At 40.6% G+C, this 7,584-nt stretch overlaps 1 non-coding gene across 1 annotated transcript; it reads left to right on the forward strand.

Annotated features, from left to right (window-relative positions):
• Positions 1 to 7,197: 7,197 nt before the first annotated feature.
• LOC141422981 (small nucleolar RNA SNORA17) lies at positions 7,198 to 7,329 on the forward strand. The gene has a single exon (XR_012447661.1). It is a non-coding gene; the product is annotated as a small nucleolar RNA SNORA17 (small nucleolar RNA).
• Positions 7,330 to 7,584: the final 255 nt, after the last annotated feature.

The raw sequence follows: 7,584 nt of genomic DNA on the forward strand, positions 1-7,584 counted from the left end.
ACTAACCTAGATTCAGGAGAATCCAAGTTGAACTAATCTCAGTTCTTTCTGCAATCAGTGTGAACCTCTGAACTCCCTTTTGTTAGTTATTTGGGAGGAGAGGCACATGTTCTTTCTGAACAATTGGTTGTATCAGATTCCATAGCAAGAAAAGGCAACCAGAAAAAAATCATCTTAAACACAACAGTGAAAGAACAAGGCCTGGAATGCCCATATCAGGAAGCATTCATCACTGGAACCCTGCAAATAACGTGGAGCAAAATGCAACTTCTGTAGTTCTCATGGTGTGAACGCCATGCATTCACCATACATGAGGTTGACTCTCCTTCCTCAGCAGCATGTTATCTGACCAGTACATCAAGCAACTGCAGCTCTAACTACACACATACTGTTCTCAAACTCCCTTGAAAGTCTCACTTTGCCTCAGTCAAAGGGGAGATTTTGGTTCCTCCTCCTCTGCCTTCTGTGGCCTCTCACTTAGGCTTCCCTTCAGGATCAAGTGAGAAATCATCAAGTCGAAACTTTCACTGTTTAACATTTTCTCCTCTTCACACACTTGGGCTAAGCAGGAAGCTACAAGAAGATGGGACCATTACTGTGGTGCTGCATGACTCAGTGGATGAGCAGTATTTGGCCCCAGTTGCCATGACCTGTCTGAGCTCCACAAGTATCTCAAAAGCCCAGCCTCCCTATCTGAGGAACACATGTTGTGCTCTGGTATGAATGTGTCTAGTGAGTATTCCCATTGCAAATAGAATAAGACTCACAATGGTTTCCCATGTAGCCTTCTATTTAGCTCAGCCTTCTATATGATAGAGAGCTGTCTTTGCTGCAGGCCCTGCAGCTACACCTGGGTTTCAGTGATACTCTAGGGCTGCGTTTTTAGCACAGACAAAAGGTGGGTCAGGTAGCCTGCACTCTTCCTAGTTTCAGGCCACACCTCTCTCACAATGGTACACACTGACAGATGCAGTGTGTCTAAACAATGCAAGCCAGGGTGAGGAGAGTAAGTGAATCCCACAGTCTGTTTCATAATGGACCATCCCATCTCTTCTTCAATTGTCTTGGTAAGTATCATTTCTGAACAGTGTTCTTTCAGCATCTGCAGTTGTCCAAGGAGCATGGTAGTCTTACCTATGCTTTTGGAGATGTTTCTAAGATTGCTGAGCTCTAAGATCCAATCCAACTCTTCCTGACTTGTCCTCCTTAAGCATTCCTCTGAGTACCTAAACATCCTTGCACTATCATTTTTATGTATGGAATCTTCCCTGAAGGTAAAGCTGCATCCTGGCACCCCAAACCTCAATGAATAGCAAGGATCTTGTGCTCTGGAGTGTGACAAGTATTCTTTCCCTTGTGGAAGTTTGTGTATTTCACCTTAATCTAATTGGGTCACTTGCTTCATGGGTTAGAATATCATGGAAGTATTTCTCTAAAGACAAATAGGATGCCTTTCTGAATTCACACAAAAATAATAAGCCCCTGCACTTCCAATGGCTGAATAGAACTGCCTTATGTCTAAGGGGGATTGTTTGAACTTGATCATAGAAAATCTTGAAAATGAGGATGATGAGAATGAAGAGCAAGTATCACCAGACTTGGCCCCCAAGTAAAAACTATTGATTAGGTTAAGGTAATGGTCATGAAAAATATGGAGAGTGACATTAAAAATCTGAAAAAGAGTAGAATTTTCCATTGATTGCTAAAAAAGAATCAACAGGCTTTCATCCCAAGTGGAAGACTATGGACAAAGGCATGGTGGTCTATTAAAAAACTCCTAATTACTTCTACTTCTGAGAAAGGGATATTTTCAAAGAGTTTATATTGTCCCCCAAACAGAGCCTCCTTGCAGAAGGACTGTACTTCTATTCAACTAAGGAATGACAGAAAGCCACTTTTAAGTAGCTGTGAAGATTGTGTGAAATATGAAACACCTGTGGCATGTCAATACCATTCATTAGTACAGAATATGAGTTCAAAATCAAATTCAGTGCATGTTTATTTGGAGTTCAATGAAGGAAGATAATTATATTCTTTGGCATTTAGAAAACATAACCATATTTAGTTAAATAGTATTTTAAACTATTACTGCCAAGTTTTGTGGCTGGGAACACAACAATCCAATTTTAAAACTGAGTATACCCAGACAAGAAAACCTAGTCCCAGGTGCCCTCTGCCCTCATTTAAAGACAAAGGACTTTGGACTTCTCAAAGGAAGAAAAGTTCAAATCTAACAAGGCAATCAGGTTTTATATTCTATTCAAATCTAGAATTGTCAGAGAATTCCTTAAAGTGAAGTGTTATTTTTTAATGTAAAAAATAAGATTGAAGACTGGGAAGTGGGATTCCTTGAAAGAGTAATAAGCAGATAATTGTGGCTCATTTACTTGAGCCACAAGTAAATAAGCACATATTTAACCTGCAGTACATTGCCCCTCCTTCCCTGAGAATCTGGCCTCTAAGGCCTTGCACAAGCTAGGCAATTGATCTCCCTGAGCCACAAGAACCTGTCCTGTCCTTTTTGTAATATTTGTTATTTTGTTATTCTACAGATTGTTTCCCTCTTTGGAATAGCAGCAAAACTCTTGAAATGAAAATCATCTTAGACAACAGTAAAAGGAAAAAAAGTGATACCTCTGTGGCATTTTGCTGCCAGTCTAGGGAAAGTGGAACCTGCACAAAACCCAAAGTGATGGCTGCTAAGCAGTGGTCAGCAGGCTGAAATCTCACAGGTTTGCTACCTTCCAAGTTCATGGATAGTTCTGGAGAAGAGATTCAATGTCTCCAGTACTAGGAGGACTTCTAAGCCCTAAGGGCCCAGGAGACCCACATGGAACCTCGAGTCCTCTGATATCATCAGTCCTCTAGAAGCAGACAGGCTTCAAACCTTCTTCCACACAGCTCTTGATACAAATGAGCCCACTGGCCCCTCAGCCAATCATAGTGATTCTTTTCTTGGTCATGGTCTCCAGAGATCTCTGCCTGAGTGGTCCAATGGCACTTGTCCTAAAGAATTAATGGCATACTGTAGAAAGCTGACAACAGTGCATTCTTTTTAAGGGTGATGTTGGCCACAGCACATAAATGAATGCTGTCACAGAGAGACATTTAGAGAGGCCAGACATTGGTTGTGGGGCTGAGCTGCAGCTGCACTGCATTCTGCCAGGTGTGACTCCTGGTAGAAAAATAATTAAAATAAGATATAATGTATTAAAACTTTTAAAGGAAGACAAAAGGAAGAAATTTCTCAAAACAAACTACAATATTATAATGACAAAAGCAATGTGATATTGGTGTTGAGAAAAGACAACTAGAACAACAGGACAGTCAAGAATACACTCACATGTACAAAATAATTTAGTTTTTAAAAAAGAAGTTATTTTGATTGACTGGAAGAAGTTATCAGTAAATGATGCTTGTTGCATATTTGGGGAAAAAGTTAAAGTTAGGTCCTGACTTTACACTGTCTAGAAAAACAAATCCCAGGCTGTGGCTCATGCCTGTAATCTTAGCTACTCAGGAGGGAGAGATCAAGAGGATCATGGTTCGAAGCCAGCTGGGGAAAATAGTTCTCAAAACCCTATCACAAAAACACAAAAAGGGCTGGTGGAGTGGTTCAAGTGGTAGAGCACTTGCCTAAAAATGTAAGGCCTTGAATTCAAGCCCCAGTGTAGCAATAAATAAAGAACATGCAGAGATTAATGTAAAAAATTTGAGAAATCATAGGAGAACATATCTGAGTATTAATAAGAAAGTAGTGAGAGGTAAAATCCAAGAATTTTGAATGAAAAATTAAAGCTAAGCAAGCATATTTAAAACCTCTGTTCATATGCTAGAGTATAATGTGTCCACTCACATTCCAAAACAAAGCAGATGGGCTCTGCCCATCCCATGGAGTGACACTGGAAGTCACATGTCTAGGCACTTGGATGCACAAACAATATAATCTACCAAAGCTGGCTATCCAAGACACCATCATTGAGTGTATGTACCATTCTGTGGTGTGTGTGTGTGTGTGTGTGTGTGTGTGTGTGGTTCTGCCTACCTTGAATGCCCACATACATGGGCCACACAAGTGGTAGAAACACTATACCTATTGACCTTCTGAGTGGATGAGATTATGGTGGAACTTCAGCAAGGTCAGCTGCTCTGCCACAGACACTTGGGTAATCCCAGTCTTCTTTCCAACTAAAGGTTTTAGGTCCTTCACAATACCCCAGGCAAATTTGCATTTAATTTCTTATAAAACACTTAGTTTTCACAATATTATAGGCTAGCATTACTTGCCCTCATAAATAACTGTGCATCATGGGTCTTTGAGAAGCACTCTCTGTTGAAACTAATGATGAACATTATTTAGCAGTTTGGGGGAATGGAGATGGGGAATTCCCTTAGTTAAACATTCAAACTGTGTCTCAGGAACATTGTTACACCTGCAACTGCTGCATTAAATTTTCAAACCTAGATCCAGGCTTTGTGGGGATAGGGCATAAGATGGCTTTGGGTTCCTGCCACTCATAGAAGGAAGGTGGGAAGGTCAAAGGAAGTTCTGAGGATTGTAATTTTGGCTAGAGATATTACAACGTCTAAAAACATTTTAGTGTAGACTGAATCATGGAAAACATTTTGGTTTTTTTTGATTTTATTGTTGAGTTAACTTGGTCTATATGTGGAACAAAAAGTTCAATTCCAGAGATGACAAATTCAGAAGCTCCAGAGGCAAGGTGAGGTGGGTTGCATAAATGTTTTCCTTCTGGATAGATAGCAGAGTGAAATTGCATATGACAAATTCAGCAAGGTTTGTCAGTCAAGGACATTCAATTATTTTTACTTATAACATTTTTGTTTTGTTTTTGTTAGGGCTGAGTTTTTTTTTCTTCTTGTTAACAATTGGATTTGAACTCATGGCATCCCACTTGTTAGGCAGGTGCTCTTGCTACTTGGTCACTCTGCCAGTCCAGGGCATTCAATTATAAAAGAAAACAAGCACAGTCCCTCCATGTGTCCTTGATATTACATGGAGTAGAGGTACTAAGTTTGAACTCAGGGTTTTGCACTTATTAGGTAGGCATTCTACCAGTTGAGCTATACCTCCAGTCCTTTTTGCTCTGGTTGTTTTGAAGATGGTGTGTTGCTTATTGTCCAGGAATGCCTGGACCACAATCTTCCTATCTTATGCTTCCCACAATAACTGGGAATACAGGAGGCCCCACCACGCCCAAATTTTTTCTTGAGATGCAGTGTTGTGAAATTGTTTTGGGGGTGCATCCTGGGTTGTCCTGAATCTGTGATCCTCCCCATCTCATCCATGCACTAGTTTGGGATGACAGGCATGAGCCAGCAGCACAGGGCTTGTTGTTATTCTTAAGTGTGCATTTTCTTTGGTATATTTTACCTGGCTTTTTGAGTTTAAAATTTATTTAATGTCAAAGATGTATAATTACATCAAAGTTAAAATGCAGTTTTGTTTTTCTTGGGAAATCACAAGGCTCTTTCATCCTACTACAATAATTTTTTCACTGCGGAGCACTGACCTTTTCCTAATAGAAGTCCAAAGATCCAAGTTCATGTACTCAATGAGAGGGCTGTGCAAATTTTTCACTAAGGTCAAGCATGACATCTAACTCATTCGATGCTGACAGATAGTGTCCTACTGTTACCCAGTGTAGCAGGGACACAGTGGGTAGCAGTCTGTTTACCAACAGTGCTTGATCATGTTTGTTTAGCAGGGTTTGCAAATACAATGCACATCAGTGGTGTAACCTGGCTACCATGGACCCTATCTGGTTGCTGTTGCCAGAGGATTTGTGCTTCTGTGGAGGAATAATATGAGGAGTTAATGTAAACATCATGATTATATAACCTGAGCAGTGAATGAAAAAAGAGTGGAAGCTAGACTTTATTTTGCCAGTTAATATCACCTCACAATTGAAAAGTCTCTTAATTTTTTGTGTTAATTTTGCCCATCTGTGAAGTGTTCTATCTGTACCTCAAGGTTATAATGTCATAGGCCCTAGAGTTCAGAACTGCTCCACAGGTACCCCACTGAAACATCCAGCAATACCAGGGACTAGGCACTGTTCTAGGTACAAATCCAACAAATCCAAAAGGTGAATTCATTATCTTCATTTACTCAAATCAACTTCCAGACTGAAGACACTGTAATCTCAGTGGCAGTAACAATGTCCCTCCAGTTATCCATGTGGAAGCCTTTGGGATCCTTCTGGACTTTAGCTCTCCCTCAATCCTGAATTAACCAATGGTGTAGTCCTCTCAGAGGCACCTTCACTGATTTTCACAATCCAGCACTCTCTTGTTAATCCTGTCTCAGTGTGCTTGCATTGGTTTTCTCTGTGTCTTGATAGCTCTTCACTTGATTTCACAAATCTGACATCTCATTCAGATCTTAGCTCAAATGTCTTTTTAGTGACATCTCATTCACCTCTTCAACCTTTTCTATCCAGAGATGCTCTCCAGCCCCACTCTCAATCTCATATACTGTTTTACAGTTTCTTACCATTATACTACCTGAAAACTTGTGTACCGCCCCCGTGTGTTTATGTCAGTTTGCTTGTCTGTCTCTGCTCCAAAGGTACAGGGACTGTCTATAACTGTCTGCAGTCCACACTGGATACTCAGCCAATGTAATCATCAGTACCTGGGATTGAATCTGCAGATTGCTAGGCAAGTGCTCTATTGTCTCAAGACCTTTTGGTTGTATTTTGTTTTTGAGACAGTATCTTGCAAACTTTGTCAAAGCTGGCCTTGAACTTCCTTTCCTCCTGTCTCTGCCTCCTGAGCAGCTGGGATTACAGTTGTGTACCACTACACCCAGCTAGTATAATCACTATTGTACTCATGTGATAAATATCCAACCCTGATATAACTCAACTTCTTAACACTTCCTCACCTGCACATGCCATGGTAATCATTTTCATGTCTTTTAGCTTCAAGTGACCCTTGTGGCTGCCTGACTCTACTACCATATTCCTCCAATCAGTTCCCTCTACAACCCATAGACAACCATTTCTCTCCATTGTCAAACCTCTGGCCTCCCCTTGTCCACATAAGGTCATCTGATGGCATTATTCATTATTTCACTTCAACAATAGAAGTAGTCAAAAGAGCAAGCACTGTTCCCAGCAAATCTATTCTTACACTGTGCCTTCTATGGTAGTGTATTAGATCTAACTACCTACTGCCTCTAGAGGCTTTCCTGGCATGGCTTCCCTGTCACAGTTTTGTCAGTAGGTGGCAGAGAGAAAAGATGCTTTGTCTATGTGCTGCATCTTCACCCATGAGCATTTGAATGATTAGTAGCCTGACATTTGAAAAAAAGTTGATCCAACTTCCTGTCACTCAAGGATACCACCCCTGTGCCATCAGTTTCTCTCTTAACTGGCTTATACCCATCAGCATTCAGCATGTTCTAATACTGTCTATCTCTGGCAACAAAACCTTCCCTTGACTCCATACCTATGCCGCCACATTTGTGCTTTCTTTCACAGTAACAAAACTCTTTGAAGATGTGTGAGACAGTCTGTCACCACATTCTTCCCTCTATAGTCTTTTAAAATCTATTCT

The sequence above is a fragment of the Castor canadensis genome, chromosome 4 (genome assembly GCF_047511655.1).
Source record: "Castor canadensis chromosome 4, mCasCan1.hap1v2, whole genome shotgun sequence".
Taxonomy (NCBI): Eukaryota; Metazoa; Chordata; class Mammalia; order Rodentia; family Castoridae; genus Castor; species Castor canadensis.